This window comes from Macrobrachium nipponense, chromosome 42, assembly GCF_015104395.2.
Source record: "Macrobrachium nipponense isolate FS-2020 chromosome 42, ASM1510439v2, whole genome shotgun sequence".
NCBI lineage: Eukaryota > Metazoa > Arthropoda > Malacostraca > Decapoda > Palaemonidae > Macrobrachium > Macrobrachium nipponense.
Genome location: NC_061103.1, coordinates 54208395 through 54220808, shown reverse-complemented (window position 1 = coordinate 54220808; position 12414 = coordinate 54208395).

Below are 12414 nucleotides of genomic sequence, written 5' to 3'. Positions count from 1 at the left end.
TGTTTCCCTGGATCGCTGTAGTGAGCTCCAAGCTCTCTTGGCGATGTCGCAAGAGGTGGTCTCTTCAGAAAAGGGATCTTGTAACCTTCTTTGGCTACCTTGACGACCCAAGGCTCTGCTCCCTTTTCTTGCCAAATCTCCAAAACTTCTGGAGTCTGGCACCTACTGATGTCTGAAGGACTTGTTGTTCATTGTTTACTACTGGGTTTCGAACCCCTCTTGGACGGAGCTCTTCTTGCTCTGAAGGCAGGACGAGAAAAGGACTTGCCTCGAAAGGGGCTGACTAGCGTTGTCCTTGATTTCACTTTGAGGCGGTCTTCTTTAACCACCTTGTTGGGCTAAAATTTTCTTACCGAAGAAGTTAACAGATCCTGCGTCGCCTTCTGAGTTAGGGAAAGCGAAATATCCTTGATAATATCCGCAGGAAATAATTGATCCGAAAGTGGGGTGGGGAATAAACCATTCGGATTTCTGGGCGTTAGAAAACGCCTCCCTTAGCAGCAAAAGAGCATAGGAGTGACCTTTTCTTTAAAACTCCTGCGGTGAAAAGAGATGCTAATTCATTCGCGCCATCCCTTAAGGCTTTGTCCATGCAGGACATAATACTGCTTGGGAGTTGAGAAGCCGTTGATTCATTATTTTCCACTGTTCGTCCCAGAGCCCCCAAGGACCAATCAAGAAAATTGAAAACCTCGAAGGTCCGGAAAATCCCTTTCAAGAGATGATCTAACTCTGATGGAGACCACCACACTTTAGCCGAATTCAAGGCATGTCTGTGGGAACTGTCAACAATGTTGGAAAAATCCCCCTGGTGGGAGGCAGGAACTCCCAGGCCGAGATTTTTTCCCCGTCGCATACCAAATTCCGGACTTCGATGCCAATTTGGCAGGAGGGAAAGAGAACACAGTCTTGCCCGCTTCCCTCTTTTCCTTCAACCACGTATCAATTCTTTGAAGAGCCTTCTTAGCCGTAATCGAAAACTTCATCTTCAAAAACGAGGACTTCTTCGGAGTTTTATTCTTGGAGAATTGAGAAAGGGGTGATGTCGGAGCTGCAGGCTGAAAATCCCCTTCAAAAAGTGAAAGAAGGCAATTCGTTAATTTCTTATAGTCTGAAGAAGGTGCTTCACCCTCTTTTTCTTCCTCAGATTCTAAGTCTTCTATCTCCTCTTCTGCCGAAGACACATCCTGTAAACCAAGGTCTTGCTGCAGAAAATCTTCTCCAACCTCGCGGGAAGAAGCCGGCTCCTGCCGCCTGCGTCCTTCTGAGCTCCGAGGTTGCGTCCTGCGTCCTGTTCCGGAAGCTTGCGTCCTGCGTCCTGCTCCGGAAACTTGCGTCCTGCTTCCTGTTCTCGTAACTTGCGTCCTGCGTCCTGCTCCCGTAACTTGCGTACTACCCGAGACTCCGAAGCGTGATGAGAAGGAGGCAAACCATCATGCGTCCTTTTAAGATGACTTGACGGGGAGAGATGCGTCCTTACGCCTCGTAGGAGGATGTTCCGATGTTCCCCACGATTTAACTAAATCGGCTAACTTCCTTGCATCTCTTCAAGGAAGTTCCTAGTCTCTGTTTCCTGGCGGGAAGTCTGAGCAAGCGGAGAACGAACGACGAGAAGGATCATCAAAACGAGAAAATTCGATCCTGAGCTCTACGATAAGGAGAAGATATCGGAGAGACTGCTCCGTATTCAGAAGGAGGGCTCCTATCCAGAGAACCGTCGTATACATGAGGTCTTGCGTCTTGTTTTGACTTAAAGGATCTCCTCCTTTTAATCGGAACCACCTCTTCCTCATCACTGAAGAGAAAATCTCGGGACTACTCCACGCTCTTGAGGGTTCACGCTCATCTTGAGAAGACGTAGGTCTATGCGTCCTCTTCAGAGGACGCGAAACTTCCGCATAACGTCCATACTTGCCTGACGCAGCACTATCTGTAGAGGAAAAACACTTTCCCAGTGTCGCCTTTTCTATGACGCACTGCTGCAGCCTGGACGCAACAGGACTGCCTGAAGGGACGACTGATCGTAAGGGAACCCCTCTCGCCTCCCTTCGACTGTCGACATGCCTTCTCCCTTGGGTCTGGGAGCTTGGCAGGCCTAGGTCTAGGAGCACGAGTGAGACGATCAGCCGCCCCCTCCACTACACTGACACTTTCAAACGTACCCACTTTGTCTGTAAGACGCTGAATCTGATCGCCCATTGACGCAAGGGCGGCAAACACTTTCACATAATTAGTATCCTCAGAAACAGCAGCAGGCGCAGGAGAGACCTGAGGAGAAGGATTAACAACTTCTACTTGGGAAGAAGGGGGAGAAATAACAGAAGTATTCAAGGCCTTACTAGAAGATCCTGACCTCTCACTCCGAGACACCGATCTTCTTACTCTATCCTTTTTTCTAGTCTCTCAACATATTTTGTGAAAGTCTTCCACTCCTTCTCATTTAAACTTTCACACTCATTACATCTATTATCCCAAGTACACAAAACCTCTCTACACTTCTTACATACTGTGTGAGGGTCTACCGAGGCTTTCGGCAGTCTCACCTTGCACCCTTCTTTCATACACACTCGAAATACTACACCAGAATCAGACATTATAATAACTTCCAATCGCGATTGCCAATCCAACTTTCCAATACGATACCCAATAAATCATCCAAGTACAGCGAAAGTCAGCTAACGAGTTTCGAATTCTAGCAGGGAACCAACAACGATGTTGCCGGTTCAGTGGCAGAAAAAAATCTGACGAAAATGGGAATGATTCCGAGCACCAGCACCACGGGAGCGGGGTGGCGATCACCTGAACTACCAGTGATCTAGCGGTTGCCGCGAGTTTTGAAAATTCTGCCAGTGCGAACAGAGAATATAGCTATATATATACCTGCCAGGTAAGTGTCATACATGAAAACCCCGTTTACGACACCAATCACAGTAGATTGCCCATTTGCCTTGGTAAACCGCGAGATCAACCTTCTGAGACTGCGGGACATATGCCCTGCTGTTCTCTGAGAAAAGCCTCTCTCTCAGAGGAGATACTTGATAGCCTCCAACCATAAAGAGACAGGGATTCTACTGACTGGCGGAATCTTTCCGCATGCGGCTGACACAGGAGATGCTGCCAAGGGGGAATTTCCCTCGGAACCTCTGACAACAACGACAGCAGATCTGGAAACCATTCTGCCTGAGGCCACGGAGGGGCTACTAAAGTCATCCTGAGACCCTGTGAACTCATCAGCCTGCTCAGAACCTGACGGATCAAACAAAACGGAGGGAAGGCATACACCTCCAGGTTGTCCCAGGGGTGTTGGAACACGTCCTTCGCTAATGCTAAAGGATCTGGAACCACTGAACAGAATATCTCCACTTTCCTGTTGAATCGAGTTGCATAAAGGTCCAGCAAAGGTCTCCCCCAAACCTGGAAGAGCTTGTCTGCTACTACTTGATGAATGGACCACTCTGTGGCTAGGATCTGATCCTGACGACTGAGTTTGTCTATGACCACATACCATTTGCCTAGGATATACCTGGCTGAGAGCTCTACCGAACTGCTGACCGCCCACTGGTGAGCCTTGACGGTCAAGGTGTGAAGTTGATGTGAAACCAGGCCTCTCTGCTTGTTCACACAGGCGACCACCGTAGTGTTGTCTGACATGAGAACGACAGAATGACCCTCTACCTTCTCCCGAAACTCCTTCAGACCCAGGAAGGCTGCCTTCAACTCCTAGAAGTTGATATGCTGCGGTTTGTCTTTCCAACTCCAAACACCTGAGGTAATGAGGCTGCCTAAATGAGCCCCCCCCCAACCTGCGAGGGAGGCATCTGAAAACAGAAGGAAGTCCATGGGAGAGAATGCAGAGGGGCACCCTTCAAAAGATTTTGGTCGTCCAACCACCAATGAAGGTCTTCTCTCACTTCCAGAGACAGAGGAACCTTTAACAGGGGTGAGTCCCCTGCTGGAGACCAGAATTCCCACAGTCTCATTATAGAGACCAAAGATAAAGACGCCTATGAGGAACCAGCTTCTCCAGGAAAGACAAAACTCGCAGAAGAACCTGCCACTGATGAGCCAACTGATGTGGTTCTGAGAGGGAGTCACGTGCCACCACTCACAACTTCTCCAACCTTTGATCCGACGGGAAAACTCTTGCAACCACCGTATTGATGACCATGCCCAGGTAGAGAATCCTTTGACTGGGTACGAGGTTTGACTTTTCGTGGTTGACCACGCTGCCCAGTTCCAGACAAAACCGAAGCAGAGGATTTCTGTCCTGCAGCAGCTTTCCCCTGGAACCTGCTAAGACCAACCAATTGTTGAGGTACTTCAGCAAACGGATCCCCTGAGCATGGGCCCAACTTGATACTATGGTCAGCCCGAAGCACAGGACTTTGAACTTCCTGGACATTGGATGAATAGGGATCTGGAAGTATGCGTCCCTGAAGTCTATCGACAGCATGAAGTTGCCTTCCCTCACAGCTGCCAACACTGAACGCAGGGTCTCCATCTTGAACCATGTCTTCCTGATGAAGTGATTCAAGGTGGATAAGTCGATCACAGGTCTCCAACCTCCTGACACCTTGGGCACCGAGAAGATGTGACTGTAAAATTCCGGAGACGGTCTAACCACTTCCTCTATCGCATTCTTGTCCAGCATCTTCTGCACTTCCTCCCGAAGAGCCAAGAACTTCAAAGAATCTGGAGGATATGCCTTCCTGAGCTGTGGTTTGTCCGACAGAGGAGGAAAGAACTCGAATGGCAGTAGGTACCCCATCCAAAGGACATCTACCACCCACTTCTCCGCCCCATAACTCAGCCACTTGGCCCAATGGCCCGCCAGGCACCCACCCCCACCCATGACACAAGAGAGGGAGAGGTGCCTAACCTACCGGCAGCCTCCTGTACCTCTGCCCCTGGGGACCTTGGTTTAAAGGAACGAGAGCAAAAGGGACGTTGGTCCTCTGACCTATTCTGGAATGAATGGGGAGGCCCTGCTGAAACTGAACTCCTCGACGGCCTACCAGGCGATGATCTTCACGACTGCTGCTGGGCAGGGGGATGAGGAGCCGGATGTCTCCAAGGACGAGACTCCGACTTAGACATAACTTGGTGCACCAATCTGTCCTTGCAGTGTCAGCCTGGCGCCTGTCTATCGCATCCTCCAGCTTGGTCCTAGGGAACAAAAATTGAGACGCCAACAAATCGCCATTTCTCAACGCCAGCAAGGACTCAGGGTCAACTGATCTTTCCATCATGGATAAAGCTGCATCTCTTCTAATCAGGAGAAGGTTAGCCCATAAATTAACACTAAGGTGAGCCATATATGAAAACGCCTTGTCTTCGGACTGCAACAAACTGACAAGAGAGGACGCACTCACAAACCTTCCTGGGGACCTGTCAGAAGCTATCATGCAAGTTGCCATAGATTCCAATGCTGAGGCATCTTGTGGAGACAACGATGGAGCTACCGACCTCACCTGCTCCAAAGTCAATCCCGGCTTCAGGCAAATGACATCCAGGTTAAGATGACGTGACATCAAAAAGGCAGTGTTCGTGGCATAGTACTTCCTATGCCTTGTGAGAGGCGGGGGTAGCAGCCTGGCAGAACCCCTAGAGTGAAGCGAACTGTCCCGATCTAAAATAGAGGTGTTAACCTTATGCAAGACCAATTGGACGAGTCCGATAAGGGAAGTTGAAACAAAGACTTGGGATCCTGCGTAGCTCCCAGCCAGGCTTCCAAGCAGGAAGGAGTGTAAGACGACCGAGCCTGAGTCCTACTCTCCAAATTGTTGAAACCACGAATAAGATCAACAACTTCTGAAAAGGAAAACAAAAACTCTTGCGTGTCTCCCTCCTGCTCCGGCAATGGAGACTGATGACGAGAAGGGTGTGCAGGTTCATCTAAACGCCTTCCTCGTACAAAATAACAGAAGAACCAGCAGCCAAACAGCCCAAAACACCAACTATTGTGTATGGGCTGGATCCAAGCGCTGACTCCCGCGAAGAACCAACTACAACACCACGAACATCACCAGATAACTCCTTAACATGGCCGCGAATCGGCACGGGCATGGCAGACGTACGAACGTGAGCTGGAAAGGAACCTCAAACACTTGAAAACGAATGAGAATACCTCGGAGTCGAACTCCTGGAAGTACCGGGGAGAGGGGCAGGCAAAGACTCCTCCTGCACCAACTCCACGCTCACAACCTTCAATCTCTTGACAGGTGCCTTGAGATCCTTACGGCGACGAATAGGCTCTGGAGATGGAAAAGTAGGAGCGCCTGTAACATGTGCATGAATGGGGGAGGTTGCAACACGCTCGTGACTCGATGCGATGCAGAAGACGAAGCAGCCACTGTACAGCGCACATGGGAAGATACACTAACACTAACACTTTACGAAACACCAACACTCTCAGGAACACGGGCGTGTTACTCCTCATTCGCAGGCGAAGAAAGAACAAAGTCTTTAGCCTTCCAACGCTTGATATGCCAACGTGGCGGAGATGGGGGAGAAGGAGAGGAAGACAGCAACATTTATGCAATCTCTTTGCAGGAGGTGGAGGTGATGCAACACATTTGCTTCCAGTCCTCCCAATCTCTTAAGAACTGCCTCAGATGGCTCAGCAAGAGAAGGCTCCGACAACATGGAAAGGAGATACAGCGAATCAGATAGCAGAGATGACGTCACGGCAGTGAACGATGACGACACAGATGAGTGAGGCAGCACAGAGGAGACGCGTGGGAGTGATGTCATCGATGGAAGTGACGGCATGAGTGGCGATGACATCACGGCTTCCCCTTAATCCGAACGGGAAGCAGACGCCACTGGCGGGAGGATACAAAATGACTGACCCTACGACGTCACTAGTGGGGCTGACGCCACGGCTTCCCACTGACTTTAAGAAGCAGCAACTGTCACTGGTGGAGCAATACAAAATGGCTGACCTCAGCTACCAACGAAGACAAGGCCAGGAGGAGGGGGGAGGACCTGGACAGCATGAGGAGTGGGGTAGTGAGCATCCATGAAGTGCATCAACAAACCCTCCAAGGACAGAGAACCCCATAGGCCCATCGACTTCCAAAGCGTCGCCATCTTGGACACCTCTGATGGTGCAATGAAAGACAACTATGAAAAAGCCTCCTCCCTCTTGGGAATCAAATTAACTCCCGAAGAAGAAGGGGCGACATACAAGACATGCAAAAATCAGCCTGAGGGCCTCCCGATACTTCCAACGACGAATCGATGGAAGAGAAGGAAGGGGACAAAAGCACAGCACTACTATGGGGTGTGACAGCAGCAGGAGATGAAGCATCAGCAAGAGGAGAAGAAAAACCCTCCCATGAAGGAAACCCAAGAAGGAAACCCTACGATGCTTCCTCTTGCTATAAAACAACTCCTAGTGCTCTTTAGGCCACGTACAGCATTACGTGCAAGGATTTGTTATTGTACCATTATTAGAGCGACACCTACTACACGTAATGTGGGGGTTGGTCACAGCCGAAGCCAAAAAACGAGAACACGGAAAACCTGAAGATCCGGGCACATACGTTGATGAGACCAAGAAGGAGCAGAAAAAGCCATAATAACAGCACACGAACACACACAAACTAAACACAATCGAAACGGGCAATGAACCGGGTAAAGGCAGAGAGAGGTCAAACACAACTCTCGCCCAGGCGGTTAAGAAAAGACTGACACGGTGGCGTAGGTGCATGGTTCTTGACCACTCTTCACCCGATATACGCACACGTTGCCAGATCTCACAAGATTCCTTGCTTTCATCTGCGATTTAACCAGATCCAGCTAGGCGCTAGAAATGATCCTATTGTTAAGACTGCTGAAGGTTTGTTCGGGTATGAACAAGAGACTAATATAGAGATGAAGGGGCTTCAGTCTTAACATCTTATGGTGCTGATCCACAGTGAGATCTAAATGCACATGATGCAATACGTACTGAGGAAAGTATGAGATGATAACCTTGAAAGTAGACAGCGAAGAAGTCTTACCATACAAAAGAAAACAGAAAAACGTTGATGTCTACAAGGTTCCAGGTGCTGAAAATTCCTCTAGAATGGCACCCTCAGCAGTACACAGACAGCTGCTTCTGACACAAGGCCACAGTTGTTTTCTACTTAAGGATAGATCCTATACCTTGAAAATCCCCTTATTGGGAGGAGACATTCTAGCATCTCCAAGCGGTTAAGTATGAGATGCAGAAGATACTGGAAGTGCATGGAATTCTATAGTTTGAGTTGATTTCCTCTAGCGGAAGAATAAGACATACATATATTGAGAGCACTAAAAATTCTGAAAATCATTTACCCCGAGGCAACAAGGGCTCTTGAACTTGAAATTGCTGAATAGTACTTTCTTAGAGTGGATACAAGAGGAAGGCCTATGAGTCTGAATCAGGCCAAATTTTAAGAAACACATCCACTCCTCAAGGCAGAGGGCCATCAAAGGAGTGCTACTCCTCAAATACTATAGCAACTGCCAAACCTACGGCTGTAATGGCACCACTCAGTAGGTAGTTTTGTTCTTTCTGAATCCCCAATTGCCAAAACACTGTCTTTCCTTAGAATAAATCATAAAAACAATATTATGTTTTTCATTTCACTCAAAATGGCAAACTTTCCACAATGATTTGTTTCTGACCAGGGATGAACCGGCTAGACAGCTTGATAGTCTTTCCACTGCCTTGACCTCTAGTAAGTTTCACCAGGTGTAGTTAGTGCTGAGCATTGTATGTTGTATGAAGGTGTAATGACACTAGTTAAAACTGTTTTGTGCTGTACAGCAAAGGAAAAAAAAACATAAACCTGGATAAGCTTAAGAATAAAAAGGACAACTCTTGGTTACAGAGTCCCTTCTACAGAAACTGGAGACAAAGATGGTCCTGGATTACTTACAAATTTAATGAATGTTAGTTGATGTCGTAACCTATTATGCCGACCCTGTACATTTAATTGAGCCTGATTATCTGATAAAACCCCAAATGAGGCCATATTTCCTAATAAAGAAAGCCATTATCATTTAGGAAGCTTCCTTCAAGGCCAAAATTCTTCAAGAAGTGAGTGCCTATTCATCTTTGACACATGCCTAGAAATTTCAAGTATCATCCCCACATCACTACATAAGAATGAGGAGGATTTAGGGAGAATAAAAAGTCATAATGCACAGAAACTGAGGCAGGTAAGGCAACAGGGGAATAATGGTTGGGAAGCAGAAGGGAGAGGAGTTACAACTCTCCCACCTCGTCCCAAAGTGAATGAACATATGTACTTGAAAGCATTCCCATACAACACATCGTTAAAAAGCTATAAAGCTAGAATAATATCTAACTTGGAAACAATAGAGGATACTATAAAGACTGAAGATTTGGGAAGAGAAACATTAATTGAGGCAGAACTCAGACATTTGCCGACAGTTGAAGAAAAAGCATGCAAAGAATGAACAAGAGCATTTCGACAGAGAAAGAGGAATAGGCTAGCAGACAAGAATTTAGAATGAGCAAAACAAGAGATTGGTTAAACTGTTGACCGAGTAAGTAAAACTTGCTACACACACATTATTTTAATAAAACTGTCTATAACTATATTATTAATCCTATGTATGCTAACAACCTCAAACTAGGTGCTGATGATGGCAGAATGTGCATATGTAGTGAATATCAAAGTTTACCAAAATGGTCCTTAAGCGAACGTGATAAACAAGATTCAGACCATGAAAAGGGAGAAATAGGTATTGGAGAGCACAGAACCCTGTCGCCCAGAGAACTGACCCAGTTCCCTGGTAGCTGACTCTTTCACAAGTCCCACTATCGCAGGGTAGTCCAAGGCTCAGGTTACGAACAGATGAGGGCACTAACACCTTACTTCTAACTGGGGAACACGAAAAAGAGTGGATACTACAGAGGGATTCAAAAGATTCCCTGTCACAAACTCAGTTCAACTTGTATTAAAGCTTGAAATAAGGTTGCTGTCATGTTTTAACTTCTTGATACGCTTTTCCTGAACTGAATGGGGAGCAAAAGGCAGAGCTACAATGGAAGTCTCAATACTACTAGCACTAACAAAATGCCTAGCCTGAGTAGGGATAGCTTCAGATGAAGGGACACTAGGTAGGGTAGACTGACAGGTTGAAGTCCTGACTACCGAATTGCTTTCGCAAGCTATCATTTCCATTCTTTCTTATATCTGACATATTCAAGCATAAAGTCCTCAGACCAACCTCCTACATTCCTCACATCTGGTTTTGAGATCACACTCAGTACCCCTGCAGCTGGTACAAACCAAATGTCGATCTACTTCAAGTTCCAACATCCTGCACACACAAAAATCATTCCTACATAGCCTGATGTTATTGGTTTTGCTTCCGGTGGAAGATATCCTAGGAAAATTAAATACAATACAGTCGACACCTGCTATTCATGGACTCACAATCTGCAGACTCGTCTATTCATGGATTTTCCTATGGACCATATACAGTATACCCATTAGTCACGGAAAATTCGCCTATTCGCAGTATTTTTCACTGAGAAATATTCACAAAGTACTGTAGTTTCATATAATATTTGTGACTTATTACATGTTTTGTGGTAAAACTATTAAAATACTCAAGTATAAGCATTTTCAGAGAGTTTCTTGTGTTTTAACTGTCAAAATAGGCAGTTCTAAGCATTTGTAGAGAGATTTTAAGCATTCACGGATTTTAGCTATTCACGGGGAGGATGGGGGGGGCGGGTCTAGTACTCATCCCCTGCAAATATAGGGGTCTACTGTATCATACACAGGAGCAAAACAGCCAAAATTCACAAAATACCAACAATCGCCTAAGTGCAATGGTGGCAAGGAGAATTCTGATAAGAGCTAAAACATTCGAAACACACCCGGTGAAGAACAGATGAACTAGACTGTCCTTTGGGCAGCCATTCAATTTTTTTTTTTTAATGCCAACTCACCTAATTGGTGCAGAGATATAAGCTAACTTTAACAGTAAGTAAGATTCATCCCAAATAATTGGCTATTTACTTATCAGATATTTACAACACTACTATGTATTTACTTATCTTAACCACTGAAAAGGAAAAACGTATTTTTAGTCCTTATAATACTTGTAGCTATTTTCAGTTTATTCAAAATGTCTTGAACTTGGAAAGAAACAGCTGTGGCATTCAATATAACCTTTATACCTAGTAGGCTCAGTATTGCAGTAGTATTCCTTGTTGACTGCAAGAACCATTAAGGAATCTAAAGCCTTTGGAATCTCATCAGAAACAAATACGTAACTTATTTTCAACAAGAGAGGGTCCACAAGGCTCCTGTGATAATCGAGAATCCTTCCTTCAACATGAAAAGAATGAGGGGTCGCAATGTATAGTAGATCATATATAAATGGTAAAGGAGTTAACTATTTTGTAATTACTGATACTTTTTATCAATAATTTAATGTCTGTTTCTGATTTGTTAAATTTATGCTTAATTATAAAATTTCTAACATACTGGCTCATGAAAAACTATTATTATAATAAAAAATGTTTGACTCTAAATGACCAATTTGATTCTTTCTGACATTTTTTGGTTATGTAATGCTACAGTTTTGGTACTATATTTTGCCAGTCTGCTACTTGCTAAGTACAGTGCTCCCCCACTTTTGCATGGGAATAGGTTCCAGAACCTGCCGCAGAAATGCAAAACCTGTGGAAATGCAAAAATTCCCTCTAAAAATGCTTATAACTGCCAAATACCCACTAAACTTCAAACTAAAATGCTTATAACTGTCTATTTTAACATTTCATTGCTTCTTAATTTGATAGTTTAAACAAAAATATGCCTTAAATTATCATACTGAAACAATTCAATATAATTTCAAACAAATATACACCCCAAACCATCATCCCAAAACATCCTACGACATCTTAGATTAATACCCTTTCACAACTGTTAATCCCAAGTATATATGCCCCCCTAAAATACTATTAATAATGACTTACTCATTTTAAAATATTAATATTAGTGTAAACAGTAAAATATCTATAAAATGTTTAATGATATTGTTAGAATACAATAAAGTTTTGTACATACTTACCCGGCAGATATATACTTAGCTTATGTCTCTGACGTCCGACAGAAATTCGAATTTCGCGGCACACGCTGCAGGTAGGTCAGGTGATCTACCCCCCTGCCGCTGGGTGGCAGGAATAGGAACCGTTCCCGTTCTAGAACCAGATTTTCTCTTCCACCTGTCTCCTGAGGGGAGGCTGGGTGGGCCCATTCATCGTATATACTCTGCCGGTAAGTATGTACAAAAACTTTATTGTATTCTAACAATATCATTTTTGTACATGCAACTTCCCCGGCAGATATATACTTAGCTGATTGACACCCTTGGTGGTGGGTAAGAGACAACTATTTA